Source organism: Lupinus angustifolius, chromosome LG02, assembly GCF_001865875.1.
Source record: "Lupinus angustifolius cultivar Tanjil chromosome LG02, LupAngTanjil_v1.0, whole genome shotgun sequence".
Classification (NCBI taxonomy): Eukaryota; Viridiplantae; Streptophyta; class Magnoliopsida; order Fabales; family Fabaceae; genus Lupinus; species Lupinus angustifolius.
Window position 1 is genome coordinate 14560968 of NC_032010.1, and position 19210 is coordinate 14580177.

A 19210-nucleotide genomic window follows, 5' to 3' on the forward strand; every position below is an offset into this window, starting at 1 on the left:
GCTAGTTTAGTTTCTCCTAGTTTCTTGGTTAAACCAAGGCCCTTTCGTATCAAGGTTCTCTTCCTTGTGGCGAAATACATTAGGCTTATCAAGCAACCAAGCTTGTGGCTCCTGCATCTTCCTATCTAATCCATCTTCTTCTATCAACTTTAACCATAAACCATACACGACCAAAACAATCCCTTAACATACAACCATAAAAAAATACCCATACACAATTTCCTTAAACAATCCACAAATTCACCCATCCTTCATCCCAAAACCCACGGCCAAACACTCACCACAAACAAACAAAAAACCACATAATCATATCCCACGACCAAACAAAAAATCCAAAACAAAAAACCAATAAAAAATATAACAAGTTTCAAGGTGCAAAAATTCCATATTCTTCTCAAAGACTTACATTCAAGAACGAATAAAACCAAATTCCGAATCCTCTCAAATGGATTCGCATCAAAGGAATTGCTTTGTTAAAGGCGAGGACCCGTTTTGGGCATTTTTTGCGCTAGAGCGGCCGTATTTCGCCCGGGAACGTACCAGACAGGTATGTTGACCAATTTTTGATGGATTTGTCGCTTGAGCGACAGTCCCTCACTTGGGCAAGTATCAGGAAGAAAATTGAGTCTGTTTTGATGAGTTCGTCGCTTGAGCGACAGTTTCTCGCTTAAGTGAGAGACATACAATATTTTTTATTGTTTCTGATTGTTTGATTGCTTAGGCAATAGCCCCAGATTGGGTGTGAAGTGTATTTACACTTGGGAAAGACCATTACTCAGATGATTGAGTCTGGTGCCAAAAATTGACAAACTTATACAAGTATCTTTGTTCTTGCACCTATTTAGGGCAAGGTTTCCGATTGTGATGTCTTGATTAAGGAAATGCCCAAAAAGGATTACATGATACCTTGTAGCGAGGTCGTCTAACTGTAAGAGGCTTGGCCATGTGGTCGTCCAGGAAATTCAGCGATGGTTCGTAGTGGTAAGGATGTTATTCCTCTTTTATGTGATGACGTAAGATCGGGTCCCATATGAAGCATTCCTTTAGGAGATGTCTTAGGTTGGGCTTATCATATAAAATAATGATGAAAAGATTTAATCAGCTAACCTCGGTTAGTATGCATACTCATTATGGATAATGAACTAGTGGAGAGGAAATTTACTAGAGACGAATGAGCCCCGAGATTTTGAGAGGGACAACGATGGCGGTGGTTAATCAGCAAATTCTTGAGGGTGAGTCTAGGTGAGACGAGTCCCTTGCATTCCTGGATAAGGTAATTTGTTGGACCGGACGTTCTCATAGCGCAAACTAGACGATCTCTGACAATCCTTCTTTGCAGTCTGGATCAATGAGAAGGATGCCCAGAAAGTGTTTGATACGACACCGTCCTGAAATGGACAGTTCTTCAGAACAAATCGATCATATATCCTTGCGAGGAATAATTTTGGTGCGTTCAAATCGGCTTGTTATGGGACTTGTACTCTTGGTTATTTCCGAATTGTATATTGGGAGGATATTGGTGAAAGGATGGATGAAACAAGCATAACATTCATACGTTCAGATTGTGGACTTTGATCCTCATAATATGAGATTATAACATCATTCATCATTGTGTATTTTTATATCTGATGTATATATTGTGTTTATTATGCATGTCTGTCTAGATGTGAAATTCCGTGTAATTCCACGCCGTCAATGAGTAATATTCATTAGATGTCTTACTCCCTCTTCTTTCTATTTGTCTTCTATTCGCGTTTTGTTCAGATGGGTTATTCTACGAGGATTCAGAGTTACCGCTTCTCGATGTCCCAGGAGGGGGCAGGGAGGATTGAGGGAGATCGGTACACCTACATAAGCCCTTGTGACTTAGATCTGTGTAGGGTACTTTTTGATGTGTTGGATGTCTCAGCCTTTTGTGTAATTTCAGTTTGGGCGAATACTTCTTTCGCCTTGTATTTCGTACATATATTTTCCGTTATTAAATGAAGTATGATTCAAAGTTATATTGAGTTATATTTTTTAGTGGTGTTTTTGATTTTCCGCAATGTATATTGCTTAAAGTGATGTTCCGAAAATGAAACGAATATAAGGAAATAAATTTTATATGGCATCATTATTAAAAAAAATACCAATTTTTGAGCAAGCTTTTTGGAGTAATTTTCGGGGCGTTACAAATGCATCAGAGAATTATTGGGGAGCGGATTTGTACCATGAGAATGAAGAAAAGAAGAAGTAATAACAATATATTATAGTGAAAATTTTAATGAAAGTCACAGCAAATGCCACTCCACTTGGAAGGAGTTTTTAGCAATAATTAAGGCTCTAGAAAAATTGGAGTTGTTTATAGTAAATACCAAGTTTTTAATTAGGACAAATAATACTCAAGTAAAATAGTGGTTAGATAAAGGTATAAAAACTATTAGATTGACGAATAAAATGATGATTAAGTGGCAAAGTGATTTGGCTCACTATGATTGTGAAATGAAATATATAAAAGGAAAAAAAAAACAATTTAGTAGTGTTGAAAGAATTTTTTAGCGTGAGATAGGCAAGTTTCTGATCGATTTATTTAGTTAGTGGTTTATTCTTTGCTCGCCGTCTTGGCTTTGTTGGGAAGAATTCCCAACGCCGACATAATGGTTTCAAGAATATTTTATTTGCTAAAAAACATGACTTTATTGAATTATTAACAACTTCGTACCATCTCGGTTTTGTGGAATAAATTCCAACATCGGTTTAATGGTATGAATTTAGAAAATTAACACAAGTGATAACGAGTGATATTTATTTCCATTCTCGTTTATTAACCGAACTACTTCCTTATGGAAGGTTGGTAAAGAATACATGATTAAAGCAATAAATTGTTAGTTGCAGAATTTAAATGACAGAAAGTAAATGTTAGTTGCGAAAATGTAAATGACTGAAAATAAAGATTAGTAGTTAGATCACTCATTATGACTGTGTATTTTTCCTTTTCACAAAGATACAATTGATGAATTAAATTGCACATCGATTCAAGTTTTCTTTCTTTGTCAACAAATAAAATTTATTTGATAACACTTTACTATTTTACATTTGTATCTCTTTCAAGATTCAGTTGTAGTATAGTATAGGGTTATGTCGAACCACAAGGAATTGCCTCATAAAATTTCCCCTAGTCCCCCGGTGAGAAAAAGTTATTTTCAAACCTTGCGAAATACACTGATCAATAAAAAAATATCACTCGACGAAATAAGTTCTCACACCTTATTTCATGCTCCGTAAACATGGATTAGCCTTGATTACAAGTTGCTTAAAATGGATGCTTTGATTTGGCAAATGAACTAAGGTGTATTCCTACTTTTTAGTTCATTTGTCAAGACTATAAAAAGAAGCATTTTGGATCTTGAAATCAAGTTTTAGGTGATCAAGCTAAAACCACATTAAGCACTTTCTAAGGAATTGAAATTACCAAAAGTAATAACTTGAATGTATTGAAATCAAAATATGATACAAATGAAGAGAAGAAATAACCTTACACCATAATCCAAATCAATATGCAGGTGCATGAGCCATCTATCCAAGGATGAGATGCTTTTGATTCCAAATAAGGTTATAAAATCATGTTTTGGCACCTCATTTGCCAAATCCATTCCCTTTGAATTTCTATGAAATACAAACCTAAGAACAATCTAAGAACACCCTAAAAAGATTAAAAAAAACAGAGAACCGAAATGGGAAGAAGAGAGGAATTTATAAAGTATTTACAATGTATGTGCAATGTGTTTAAGTGAAGGAATGGGTGTGCCTTTTATAGGCAAAGTGCAGGTCGCTTAGCCCCCCTTTCTAGCCGCTTAGCTCCATGTCTTGCACACCCAAGCTGGTGTGTCAGCAGCTTGTGCCATCTTGGCCAGCTAGCTTGGACAACCTATTGTGGGCTAGGCTACATGCGTGGTGACACCTCCTACTTGCTTGTCTCATGCATGAGGTTATAAACTTGGTCCAGAAGTTAGCTTTGGCTGGTTGCTTGGCTTGTGTCATCATTAATGAAATAGCCATTCTTCTAGGCCAAGCAACCATTTATTTGGTGGGCTAGGCGCCTAGCTGACCTAGTTCCGCACTCACCTGCCTACTTGAGTAGTTTGGCTGACCTGCTCCCATGCTTAGCTGCTTGCTTGAGTAGCTTAGTTGATCGGGTACCACGCTCAGTTGCATGCTTGAGCAGCCTGGCTGACCTGGTCCACGCTCAGCTGCCTGCTTGAGCAGCTTGGCTGACTGGCCTAGTGCTTGGCTGGACAACTTTGTGCATGGTTGGACAGCTTTGTGAGCAGTTTTTGTTTGACTTTAATTTCTTCCAACCAAGACCAAGTTGCTTAGTCATTCTTAAGTTTAAGCATGCACCTTACCATGCTTAGTTTTAAGCACACATGTGTCATGTACTTTGCATTGATTTCTTCAAGGTCAAGCAAGATTTCTTTCTTCAAGCCTAAGCAATCTTTTTTGTCCAATTTCCTAAGAAACTCAAAGAAAACTTGGACAAGAGGTTATCAAAATTTATATTATATAAACACACAAAATTTATATAAAAGTGTTGAATTAAGTTGGTTTTCACATTTTTGCATAGGATAAGTACCATGAAAAGTGTATGAAAATTAGGTATTTTGGCACTTATCAAGTTGTAGATTATTGGAGTAGAATAGGAGAAAATTATTAACGATTTTGTTATAGATGGCATAAAATCTTACTATTGAGAATTTTACTATGCAAAATACAAATATCTAAGGAGCTACAGGAGGAACAGAATACAAATATCTAAGAAGACTCAGTAATATGGAGATGAATCTCCAATTAGTCCATAGGTTGATAGTAAACTAAATTTGAACAGTTGAATGAGATGCAACAATCATAAAAGAATCGAGCAACTGCCAAATCAGCCTTATGAATAACATCCTTACCTGAAAAGCCCATTCTGATTGAAGGTTGAGCTCCTAGCGTACTTCTTGGAGAAAAGCCCAAAGTTTTTGTCTTACCCTTGGCTTTAGTTGGTATTGGTGGATTCATATTTCCTTCATGTTTATAACATTTTCCTCATCTAAATCTTCTTCCCTTCAAATTTGATTAGTTCCTCGTTTTCTACTACCACTAACTTGATTCAAGTGTTCCGTTAATTGATCTTTAACTTCAAAAGGGATTGAAAGATAAGGTAGAACATCTCCCTTTTCTTCAGCAAGATATTGTTTAATTCGATGTATTCCTCCACCTTTGTAACACTTTGAATAATACAAACATTTTATACTTTTCTTTCCATCAACATCTTGCACTAATTGGCAATGGTCCCATGTTGGGTCAGATTTTGCTCTAACAGATTGAGTAGTAAAAGTTACTTTCTGAGTTGTATTTGGAGAACTTAAAGATGATGTCATATCTAAAATCATAACCATTTACCAAATTAACATAAACAATACTAGTACGGAGAGATGAATAAAATATTAATACAATGTAAAAAGTGATTATTATTATTAAACAATACATAGAAATTAGAATAGCAATTACTACTGCAAAAGATTAGTGAAAATTAACATAAGTAAGTTTGCTACTGCAAAAGAAAAGAATCTTGCATAATGATTGAACTTAGCCAAAATTGTAGTAATAGACTAATAGGTTATTAAGTTATGACCCATTACAGCAATGACTGAAGTGAAACTACAAGGTGCAAATAGAGAGTAAGCAATCACTTTCAATAAAATTGTTTGGGGTGAGTGCATTTGAAACAAACACTAGACAAATTATAGTAATAGGTTATTAGAACAAACATTGGACAGATTGTAGTAATTGGTTACCAACAAAAACACTGGACAAATTGAACATTATTATTTGGGATGGGTGCTTTAGAGATGATTCCTACATGATTTCTACCAAATTCTTAACAAATACATTGTTCAATGACCCTTGAATCATATGTTTAAGAAGAAATACTAACAACAAACTTTCATATAAATACTTTCAAGATAGAACAATGTATCCTTGCCATTAATAGATTTTCAATTTTTCATAACATAAAAGATGGAACAATTGAAAAAATGTGGTGTGTAAGTGTGTTTACTTGAAGAAGTAAAAAAACCTACCGGAAGTTGAAAGAGAGACGACGTTGACCAAGAAGGAGGATCACGGTGACAGTGACGGTGACTGTGAAGGAGGTTTCTTCAATTCACAGGTGGCGGCTAGGTTATTTAACTACTGCAAGAAGAATTGTTGTGCATTGTGCAATCACGTTTTTCCTGCATTGTGTTTTTATTTTATTTTTTAATTTCTTCTAGCCGACCGGTTTAACCAACTGGTTTATTCCAGTTTTACCCGGTCTAACCCGGTTGCACCGGTTTTTCCACGGCCCAAAACAGCTTGGAAAGGGTTCGTGGTTTTTAGGGTGTACGTGACCGTCTATTTAAGCGGGTGACGGTTGGACCGGTAGGACCGTCCGGTCCGGTCTGGTCCCAATAACCCTGATTGCAACTATTGCAAAATTAACGACCTCATTTAGTGAGAGTATTGAAAACACTACACTATTTCTATCAGATATCATATCACAACTGCCCAACCAAAACAAATCAACAAAAGAAGTAGCTACCCAGAATGATTTTAAGGAGTCCACATAACCACAACAATTATTAACTCCCAGCAAAATAATACCATTAGCTGAAATAGTAAAAACCCAACAAAGAGAAAAAGAAATAATATTTATCTCAAGTACTACTTTAACAGCAAGGAACTATACGACTATTTGACACTATTATTAAGAAAATTAAATTGTCTCGGACTTCGAACGCCAACTATTAAATATATCTCCCATTATGCCTTTAACAAAGCAATTATTTATCCTGGAACAAGTCCGGAGCTAGTATAAAAATTATTTTGTTATGGATTAATCCAAACTATCTATCCCTCAAATGATATGTATGAATTATCACTATTGCCAAAGTCAGTCTAGGAAGCAGCAAAATATTATTTCAATATTGTAACTCAAAATAAAGTATATGTCAGATGTTATTCTACTATAGCAGTAGTAACCCTAGATAAATTTTATCCCCCAATAAATCTTATCAGATTTGGGACTACAGCTGCCCCATTCAAATATGAGCAAGAAACAAAGTTATTTATTGAAGACCGTGATGATTTTGAATACGAGCTCCATACCATCAAATTTCACAAATTAGAAATAATTTTCAAAGAAATACTGAGAACTTTGAAAGACAACAAAGAAGAGCAATGAGTCTATTTCATATCTACTCAGTAGGATGAAGATCTAGAGGAGCCCCAAAATTCAACTGGTACAATAAAATTCGAACAAATATGATCGATTTACCACGAAGGACAAAAACATTAGCATTCCAACTATTGTCTGAATATCTAGAGCACATGTGCCCAATATGAGAAGAAAGAGAAAACACTATTGACTATGAAGAACCATCAACCAATATCAACATTCTCGAGTAAAGCATCTTCTAGCATAAATAATTATGAAACATGACAAAGAACTATGACCAAAAGACTGCAAAGGCTCATGAAGGCCTGAAAAGGTGAACAGTAAATTCTGAAAAGTCTGAAAGATTCCCACTAAGATAGGTAAACAAGAAGTGACACCACATGCAGAGTCACATGAGAAGAGCTAACTAGGGTCGAGGAAATTAAAACTATGGGTGTAGAATAAATCAGGGGTGGTTTTCCATCCACTATATAAACATGTACTATTCCCTTTGTAAGACACATCTATCTGAATCAAAGAAATCTTTCTTAGTAATATTGAATGCTTTCTCTCCTTTCTTGCTATTTTCTTAAGTGTTCTATATAGTTTTCTTATACACTAGCAAAGAACATGTAGAGTGTTTTATATAGCTTCTCCCACATCCATCACCAACAACTACAGGATTGCGATTAAGGAATGATGAAGTAAACCGTTCTGGAAATTTAAAAGGGTAGTATTATCTAAATCCTCATTGTGATGGTCTCATTATTGTGTTTAACTGGTAGCTAAACTAATATGCTAAAAGAATAAATAAAACATATAAGTAAAACATATATATTACATAAGAATGGCGAGTTACACCTCTAGTAGGAAATGAAGGGAGGTTGTGCTGTAATAGACTAAAGGAAGAAGGTTTGTGCACCATTTTATGAGCTTTTTCACTAGAAAAAGACCTCAACATGAAAGAGGGCAGAGTTTCTTCTAAGACCTCGTCTATATATGATCGATACCTCGACTTAAGTAAGATGTGTGCTTTATTCATGATCCAAGAAACATTGTATGTTGGTTTATGAACTGGTTCGTCCTAGTTATGGCATTAGAGTGATAGGGGAGGATGATAGTATGAACCTTTTAAATTCCTGCTTTTCCTAGATTTTATTACAACCGTTGTTGTTAGCATTCTCTTTTATTTAAATTCTCTATTGTTAATATTTCCCTTGTTTTAAAAAGTAAAAAAAAAATAGTTTTTTCTTAAAATTCTAGTTTTTAATATGGATGTATTAACCAGAATAGAACCAAGAACATATTCACTAGACTCTAAGGATGTACTAAAATATTCATTTATACTAGTGGTAGAAGATGATCTATGTATGCTAACACCCTTTATTGTTGGAGGCGATGGTGCTGCAACTTTTAACCAACTAAATTATACAAAAATGTACCTTCTAAAACAATTGGGATGTCTAGTAGAATCCAACAATGTAGAAGAAACTAAGAAATACATCATAGAAGGATTATATGATAGGATCCTAGAGGAAGCTAAGAAGATAATAGAATAAGAAGATTATAGTAGTAGAAAGGAAAGACTACAAGAATTAGCAAAATCCCTATAGCAAAACATATATGAAACCTAAAGAGATATTAAGTACTTATTTAAAGAAATAAAATTCATCAAAAATAATATAATCAGAATTTTGGAGGTATTAGAAGTAAAAAACATAGTAGAACTAGTTACTCAAGATCCCCAAATTAATATGATGAAGATTTTAGAAAAGGAAATAGGTAGCAGTATGATTATTACATAGCAAGAGATTACATCACAACAATTAAATGAGGTAACTATAGATACCAGATTAAAAGTAAAACAAATATATAAAGGTCGGAAAGTCAAAAATAATATTTTATTGACTATATATGAACAAATTAAGAAAATATAGGAAAAAAGATTAGAAGAATAAATAGAAGAGTTAGACAATAAGTCAGGAAGTATATTAGCAGAGCAAGTAAGCCTATTAGGAACAAAGATTGACGAGTTTTTAAGAAAATTATTAGTTCCAAGAGAGAAAGAAAAAAGGAGATTACAAATAAACATGATGAATGCTATTGAATTAGACGAAGATAACATAGATGATATAGAGAGGATAATGGAAGAAGAAGAGTTAGAAAATTTAGAAGAAATAATGAAAAACATGACATATATACAGATGCACCACACTAATATGGAGAGTACGTCCAATAGTATACTAGAAATAACAAGAGAGGAAGAAATGGAAAAAGAAGAGTTAAGACATGAAGAACCAATGAGAGATGAGCCCAAAAAAGATGAAGATAGATTCCACGTAGTCTATACAAAACCAAATAGATCAAAATTTGCACCTATTAATGTTATATATATATATATATATATATATATATATTATATATAAAGTTAACAAATATATATGTAATATATATATATATATATTTATGTTACTTTTTTGACAAGATTATTTATATGTTTGTGAGTGACAAGATTATTTATATGTATGTGACATTATATATATTGTATGAAATAAGTTTTATTTTTATTTTCTGTTCCAAGTTATAAATCAAAACAGAATGCAGAACATAGTGCCACATAACGCAATATTCAATATAATAGAAATGTAATGCAGAATAGCAATAGATATAAGATTATGTTTCTGTTTTCTTTAGTGGTTAATAATGCAGCGGAAATAAAAATTATATTTGAGTTATCTAAACTTTCAAGAACATATTATAAAATATCATTCAGAATCAAACCCAAATTAATAGAAAACTATAAGTCCTTAAACACAATGCTCTAAGTAAATAAATCTTAAAAAATCATAGTTTTTACATAATATATAAGAATAAATATAGATTACCGACCTTTATCCATGGCTACAACAAGGAAATAATATATCCCTTCATTTTACAAGAGACATTTCCTACAATAACAACCACAAGCAACCTCAATTCTGAACTCTCTAAGGACATAATGAGGAGAATGAGAAGGAAATGTGTAATATTGATATTATTTATTAATCTTGTTATTGAGAATAAAATCTTTTAAAAGTTATGCCACGTAACATTGATATGATTTATTAATCTTATTATTGTATAAATTACCAAATTTTATTGTGTATTTTTATTATCTTAAATTTTTGACAAAAAGGTTTTCCTTTTATAAATATTTCTTTAAAAAATATTTTAAAGTTCGGACACAATGTCTAATGTTTAAGCATATACTTTTAAACTTTAGAGATCCATTTAAAAACTATAAAATAGTTTGAGGTCGATGAATTAATTTAAGAAAAATACAAATGAGAATATATCCCAGGAATTTTTTTAATTATGAATCTTTTGTTATAGAGTTTTGGGAGTTTCTTTTGCACCAAGCTGTCATTTTTTAGTAAAATTTCAAAAGTACCCTTTTCTCAATTAATGTTATTTCTTCTTGCTGGAATCATACCCTAATTTTTCACCATACTCATTTTGTCAAGCCACTCGGTATAATTTTACAATTTTCATCACACTCATTCTTCTCACCAACCTGATATGAATAAATGGGGTTAGTTAGTTAGAAAAGTTTGTAATATGGTTGGTAGTTAGAATTTACAGGAAAGTTGTAAATTGGTTGATAGTTAGAATTGGCGGGAAAGTTAGTTAATGTTAGTTGTAGATGATTAGTGGTTATAAGGCAGAAATGATGACTGTAAGAACTACTCTTGATGAATATACATTTTCTCAATAACGAAATCATCTTTGTATTCCTCTTTCTACCTCAATTTCTCTCTTCTACCTCTCTTTCTTATCATTGGTATATAGAGCTTTTTAATCCTGGCCATGGCAAAAGCAACACGAATTCAGTGTGTTGTGCAAGAAGTAGAAGAAAGGATCATGGCAGGAATTGATCCATGTGTGGATCCACAATTGCGTGAGATGGAGCAACAAATGGAGATTCAATTCGCGGGATTTTAGGAAGCAATGTGTGGTTTAGGATTACAAATCACATATTTGGGAGTTAATCGAAGAACCATAGGCGTTAATGAAGGTGATCATTGTGCCCCTACTCGTCTTACACTTTTAGATTTTCCAAGTTTTTGCAAAGATCATATTGGTTCATGGATAGCCAATTGTGAGCGATTTTTCACCCTTGATAGAACTCCAGAAGGAGAAAAAGTGAAGATTTCTAGTATAGCATTGGATGAAGGGTCAATTCGATGGTTCCAGTATTGGGAGCAAGGAAATGCAGGTCAACTCTCTTGGCTGCAATTTTTGGAAGCTTTGAAGGTACGATTTGAGTTGGAATGTGATTCACCCCTATAAGAGCTCAAACGGTTGACCTAGGAAGGAAGTTTGGAGGAGTATCAAGAGCCATTTGACAAGTTGGCTTACCATATAGAGCTAACATAGCCTCAGAAATTGCAATGTTATCTTGGAGGCCACTCGTATTACAAGGTTGCAGGAAAGAAGCATTATGTTGCTGTAGAAACGAGCACAAAACTCTACCAATTCGGTGCTTTGGAAAAACAAAAAAGGAGGAACCCCTGCTTTTGACAAGAAGGATACAAATTAAGAAAAGAAAATTGCACAAGAAGGGGTACAAAAGGGCATCTTGGGAAAACCAAGCTATACCTTTCAGAAGAAGCTAACCCCTAGGGAGATGGATGAACATAGAGTCAAGAATTTATGCTTCTTCTGTCATGAGAAGTATTCACCTAATCATGATTGTCCTCAGATAAAGAAATTGCAAGTTTTCTTAATGGAAGTGGAGGAGGAGGATAAATTGAGGATACTTGATGGGGTGGAGGACTTGGCACTCCTTGAGATTGCAGAAGGTGCTCACAAGGTGTCTCTAAATACCATCCAAGGGGATTCATTATATCCAATGATGAGGATTACATGTTGGTTTGGCAAGAATTAGATTTTTGTCCTTATAGATACAAGTAACACACATAATTTTGTCAATCAAAGGTTTTGTCAAGAGGGTCTTGGTCAATTGCAAAATCTTGAATCTATTCAGGTAACTGTAGCTGATGGTGGAATTAATTCAAGGCCAAGGCAGATATGAAGGCATCAAATGGAAAATGGAAGGGTATGAATTCTAAATCTCTGCTATTGTTATTCCTTTAGATAATTGTGATCCCATCTTAGGAATGCAGTGGTTGAGGCAATTTGGTATTATTTCTTGGGATTTTACAAACTTAATAATGGAGTTCTTTGTTGGCAAGACTAAGGTTCATCTAGTAGCTGATAAGGTGAAAAATAGTTAGGTAGTGCCTACTGCAAGACTGAATAAACTTCTTGTAGAGGAAAAGATTGCTTAATGCTACAATTGTTAGCATATTCTAATAACTTGGTTTGTTTCTTTGTGCTAACTAAATGGAAGGAAACTATTAGTATGAGGAGGTTAAGAAAGGCTTGTTGGCAGAATATCAGGATGTGTTTGAAGAACCAAAGCAGCTACCACCCTTTAGGGACTTGCATGACCATCGCATTGTCTTGAATGAAGGATCCAATCCCACAAGCTTGAGGCCTTATAGATACCCTCCCGCCTAGAAAGATATTATAGACAAGATGGTGAAGGAGTTATTGGATTCAGGTGTGATACAACCTAGTTCTTCACCCTTTGCCTCTCTAGTGGTTCTAGTTAAAAAGAAGGATGGGAGTTGGAGAATGTGTGTGGACTATAGGAGACTTAATGACATGACTGTTAAAGCCAAATTCCCCATTCCTTTAGTGGAGGACTTGTTTGATGAGCTAGGTAAGGCTAAGGTGTTCTCTAAGCTAGATCTTAGATCTAGATACCATAAGATCAGGATGAGACTTGAGGATGTTGAGAAGACTGCATTCCAAACTCATTCAGGACAATATGAATATGTGGTGATGCCCTTTGGGTTATCTAATGCTCCAGCTACTTTTCAAGGCACCATGAATGCTATATTTACTAAACTCTTTAGGAAATGTGTGTTAATATTTTTTTATGATATCATTGTCTATAGCCCATCTCATATAGACCACTTGATGAATTTGAGGCAGGTTCTTTCTATCTTGAGAAACAATCACTTCTTTGCTAAGAAAAGCAAGTGTGCTTTCTTCACCCTTAGAATTGAGTACCTTGGGCATTTTATCACAACAAAAGGTTTCTCTACTGATCCAGCAAAGATTCAGGCTATGCAAGATTGGCCTTCTCCCCATAATGTTAAGCAATTGAGGGGCTTCTAGGGGTTAATAGGATACTATAGAAGGTTTATTAAAAATTATAGCATCCTTGCATATCCCCTTACATATTTTCTTAGAAAAGATGCATTCTCATCGTCTGAAAGTGTTGATGTTGCTTTCTGTCAACTCAAGGCTGCTTTGGTTAATGCACCTGTATTGGCTATTCTAGATATGAGTCAACATTTTGTCATTGAAACTGATGCTTCAAACACTAGGATAGGAGTTGTACTTATGCAACTTAGGCATCCTGTTGCATTCATTAGCAAGGTATTGTCCCCCAAAAACAGGTTGTTATCTATTTATGCTAAGGAATTTCTTACTCTGGTTCATGCAGTGTTTAAATGCCACCAATATCTTTCAGCTTTTCCTTTCACTATCCTAACTGATCAACAAAGTTTAAAGTACCTTCTAGAGCAGAGGCTTTCAACACCAGCTCAAACAGGTGGGTTACTAAGTTGATGGGTTTATCCAATACCATTCAATACAAGAGGGGCCAGGAAAACATTGCTGTAGATGCACTATCTAGGGCCTTACATGGAGAATTATTGTAATTGACTATTTTAGGCATTTCTTTATAACTATGGGACCAATTTTTGCAGGCTACAAGGGTTGATGAGGCTTGGCCAAGCATAAAGACTAATCTTATGCATATTCCAACTCTGTAACCTAAGTTTAGGTTGGTGGATGGCCTAATATTCAAAGGACATAAGCTACTAGTTCCTTAGGATTCAATGGTCAAGGATTTAATCTTGCAATGGTTACACACATCTCATCAAGGAGGACATTCAGGAATTCGTGCTTCTATGCATAGGGTGAAATCTATGTTCTATTGGAAGAGTTTAAGTAAGTATGTAGCTTCCTTTATTCAGAAGTGTGAGACTTGTTTGAGATGCAAATATGACACTACAACCAACCCTGGTTTACTTCAACCCTTTCCTATTCCAAAGGGTGTATGGGTTAGCATTTCAATGGATTTTATTGAAAGCTTACCAAAGTCCAAGGGGAAGGATACTATATGGGTGATTATTGATAGATTGAGAAAGAATGCCCACTTTATTGCTTTATCTCATCCCTTTTCAGCTTCAGACTTGGATGAGATCTTCATCAAGGAGATATGTCGTCTGCATGGGGCCCCTGCTAACATAATCAGTGATAGAGATCCTCTGTTTACTAGCAAGTTATGGGCTACTTTTTTGCAGCAATTAGGAGTCACTTAGAGCATGTCCACTGCCTACCATCCCCAATCTAATGGTCAGAGTGAAGTCCTCAATCGTTGTTTGGAGCATTACTTGAGATCCATGACTTGGCAAAGGCCTAAGGAGTGGGATAATTGGTTGGCATTGGATGAATGGTGGTACTATAACACTTATCACACTGCAATTCTAATGACCCCTTATGAGGTGTTGTATGGGAAATCCCCACCTATTCACTTTCCATATTTTCCTCAAAGCACACTAGTTGAAGCAGTGGATCAAAGTTTTGTGGCTAGGGAGGCTATGGTCACTAAATTGAAGTATAACTTGGCATAAGCTCAAAAACGGATGAAGCACTTGGCTGATAATCACAAGACTGAACGAGTTTTCTAGGTAGGAGATTGGGTTTTATTGAAATTGCATCCGTATAGGCAACATTTAGTGTAGTTATGTGCTACTGAAAAGCTATCTCCTCATCATTGTGGCCCTTATCAGATTCTGCATCGTGTGGGTGAAGTGGCTTACACCTTGTGTTTGCCTCCTGATTGCAAGGTTCATCCTACATTTTACATCTATCTTTTGAAGGCTTGTGTGAACTCCTCTATTCCTTGTCGTATGTTGCCAGAGACATGGAACAATTTGGATGAAGTGTGAGTTTCATTTAGAATCCTTGATTGTCGTATGGCCAAGCTAAATCATAGAGTTGTCAATGAGGTGCTGGTTCAATGGGAATAGGAACCAGTTGAGGAAGCTACATGGAATTGCTGTATGATTTGAAGGTGAAATTTACAACATTTGGCATTGTTGCTACTCCTTGAGGACAAGGAGGAATTTAAGGGGAGGGATTTTATATGAATAAATGGGGTCAAGTAGTTAGTTAGAAAAGTTTGTAATATGGTTGGTAGTTAATAAACATACATGTGGATTTTTTTGACATAAACAGTTCCTGGATGTATTTCCAGATGAAAAACGTTGAATCTAGAAATACGTTTATAGCTAAACAAAAATATTAGTAAACATATTAACTACTCACTATGGTAGAAAGGATGACAAAATCGTGTCTTGTTTGGATGTATGGAGAGGATACCAATAAGAGATATGAGATCTTAGTAGGCGAATTAGGTAGGTCAAACCTAAGTTGTCAAGCTCATAGGTGCCAAGAAAGAAGCGGCTTAGTTTTTCTGTTTTTGTGTGTGTAAACTGACAATTGCCATATTGAAGAGAAATCTCCCGAGATCATAAGGGGATGGCTGGATGTAGTTTGCAGTGGACCACAAATGAACCAAGAAAAAAATTCATTGTGCACCTTTTTCTATCCCTAATCTCCTTACTTTTATTCTTTACTTTGTTGATTAATTGAGTTAATATGAGTTGCATGTTATAATTTGTTTTACTGTCATTTTGTAACTTCGATAATCATTTAAGTGTGTAAAGAATTGCTAATGGGAAACTTGTTGTGCAAGAAACCACATAATCAAGTTGTGCAAGATTCAGGATAATCGATTATCCACAATCATAATCGATTAAGAAAAACACTAGTTAATCGATTAAAACCAAGCTTAACCGATTAAGTGCAGTCTGTTTTAGTTTTGCGTAAAATATAGGAATAGCGGAGTAAGTGATCTGTGGCACCTATTCAACCCCCCTTCTTGGTGTATTCTGACCTGTTGATACCCAACAAATAGTATCAGAGCTAGTACAAAAGTACTAGCTTGACTGCTTATTCGTTCGATCCTAGAGGATAATACAATGGGTTCCACAAACCCTTTTGGCGGTGATGGTGCATTCCTCAACCGCCCTCCAATTTTCAGGGCATAGCCTCAATCCTAGAAACAAAGGGAATTACTCCCTCATGATGTAGAAGAGAATCCCAAATTCTAAATTAGAGAATTGTAATGTAAAAAATAATGAAAAGTCCTTGAGGGAGAACCCTTATTTATCCTAATTACAAAATATTGGGATAAGCCCAACAAAAAAAATCTAAAAAATAGGAATATAATATAACATCTATGATTTCTTTTGGTCCTTCAATTGTTCTTCGCATAGCCTCAATACCGAATTCAATCTTCTTGCACCCAATCTCTACTCTGTTTTGCTTTAATCCATCCAAACTGTACAACATAGCTAAAAACACCCGTTCAACCCGAACAAACATAAATAAAATCTAGAAACAATCCTAAAGTCCTAATTATGTCCTAAAATGCAAGTTAAATGCAATGCAAATGTAGTATAATTTCACACTTATCAAATCCCCTCAAGTTTATCTCTTGTTTGTCCTTAAGCAAGTATTATGTCTAACTTTCACAATCATGTATGAATGATGATATAGAAACTATGGCCTAAAATAACAAGCAATCTCATGTTTATTTTGAAACAATCCATACATCAAGACAAGACAATCATAAACAAATTTAATTCAAGCTAAGTCCTTAAGTCATATCAATTGCACGAATTAGGGTCACTCTTCTCTCATCACTCTTATGTGTTTAAGGGTCATAGTGTTTCACTCAAAAAATTTCATGAAAGTAAATTACCATAGGCTTGATTATAGACCAAATCGCCACTGACTGTATTTGAATGCATGCAAAAATCAAGAGGTCTTTAAATGGTTATAATGGGGCCAAAGTGAATGATTTAAGGTAGGATAATCAAAGAAAGGATAATTCAAAAAACTAACAAATGTTTCCAAAAATACTTAAACATTTTAGACATCTGATTGAAGCATTGAGATTATCTTGATAGGCCTTACTTTATCATATGACCTTTTTTCCTTTTTTCAATCAACCTTTCTCCTTACAACACATTTTTTTCCCAGTCCCTTCTCTTTTAGTATACTTTGTATTTCTTTTTTTTCTATTTTTTCTTTTTTTTATTGAGATTTTCTAAAAGAGAAGAGATAAAATTTATTTATTTATTTTCTCCTTCACCTTTTTATGGATTCTTTCATCACACATGAACTTTTTACCTTTCTCATTGCTTCAACCAAACATCATAAATTACCCAAACCCCCATTTGAGTATCTATTGAAAAACATTAAAGTTCAGTCTCAAAAGTGGACAACTAATGAGTTTTCGATGTTTATAGCAAGCGGTTGAAGGTCAAAAGAAAAAGTTGTAATTGCCTCTGTCATTTTAATGCATACAGACAGACTTCAATCTTAAAATGATCACAAATCAAGTTCTAGAATATACAATCATAGAAAATTATGCCCTCATGAAAGAAAAAAAAAGGGTTTTATGTAATTGTCAATTCAAATAAGAACTCTTATTGTGTTTGGCCCAAGATTCTCACATTTGGTACATTCAGCAAAAGTTATGAAACAAAGACCTTTATTTAACCAAATTTAATTCACAATTGTCAAATCTATTGTCTTTCGTGTTATTATTCTATCAACAATCATTGTTCATGTATACTTTTTCATTTAAAGTAGATAGACAACACATAGAACAAACCATGGGATAGATGATATATGAGACATATGCTAATGCATGATAATATAAATATTCAACCTAAAAAATTTAAAATTTATATGGTATACATGAAATGAATGAACTATCTAAATGCAAAACTCCCTCAAGCTAAGAAATTTACATTGTCCCTAATGTAAAAATCTAAACAATAAGAAAAAGAAAAAGAAAACTCACAAGTTAGGTATGAAGTGTCCTTAACTCCTGTGCCAATTATAAGTGGTTGGCTTCATTGGGTGTAGTGGAAGTACCTGCAAAAGAAGAGAAAAATATCCCAAATGGACATATGTCCTAGATGGACTAGGTGCAAATATCCTAGGCAGCAACACCATTTTTTTGTGGTCGACACTATATACATCCGCCTACAAAGGCTCCAAACTCAGGGAGGCACTAAAGCCGACACTAAAACACTAAAATTAATGAATTTAAAAATGTACCTCTAGCGTGGGTTGCCTCCCACGAAGTGCTCGTTTAACGTCATTAGCTTGATGGTTGATCTTTGTAGCTCATGTAGGATCCAAGAGGGCTATGTTTGTTTGTTTCTCCAGTCGCTCATCTCTATATAATGCTTCAAATGTTGACCATTCACCTGGAAGTTTCCCCTTTCCTCATTCCATATCTCAACTGTTCCATAAGGGTAAACCTTGGTGACTCTGAACGGACCTCACCATCTAGACTTTAGCTTCCCTAGAAAGAGCCTCAATCTGGAGTTGAATAAGAGAACTAGTCCCCCTACTTGGAATTCTCCACAAAGTATGTTTGTCATGCCATATTTTTGTTCTTTCTTTGTAAGTACGAGCATTCTCATAAGCATCCAACCACAGTTCATCCAACTCTTACAGTTGCAATTTCCTCTTTTCTCTGGAAACTTTCAGATCAAAGTTTAGCAATTTGACTGCCCAATACGCCTTATGCTCTAGTGTTAGGTATCAGTGGTTATAATACACATAGAAGGGGGGTTGAATAGGTGTCGCGGTTAGAACTACCGCTTTTCAAAATTCAACACTTAATGATGAATCAACCCTATTTAATCGATTAAAGAAGGACGATAATCAATTAATTGAACAATCCTAATCGATTAACACAAAACAGTTTTAATCAATTAA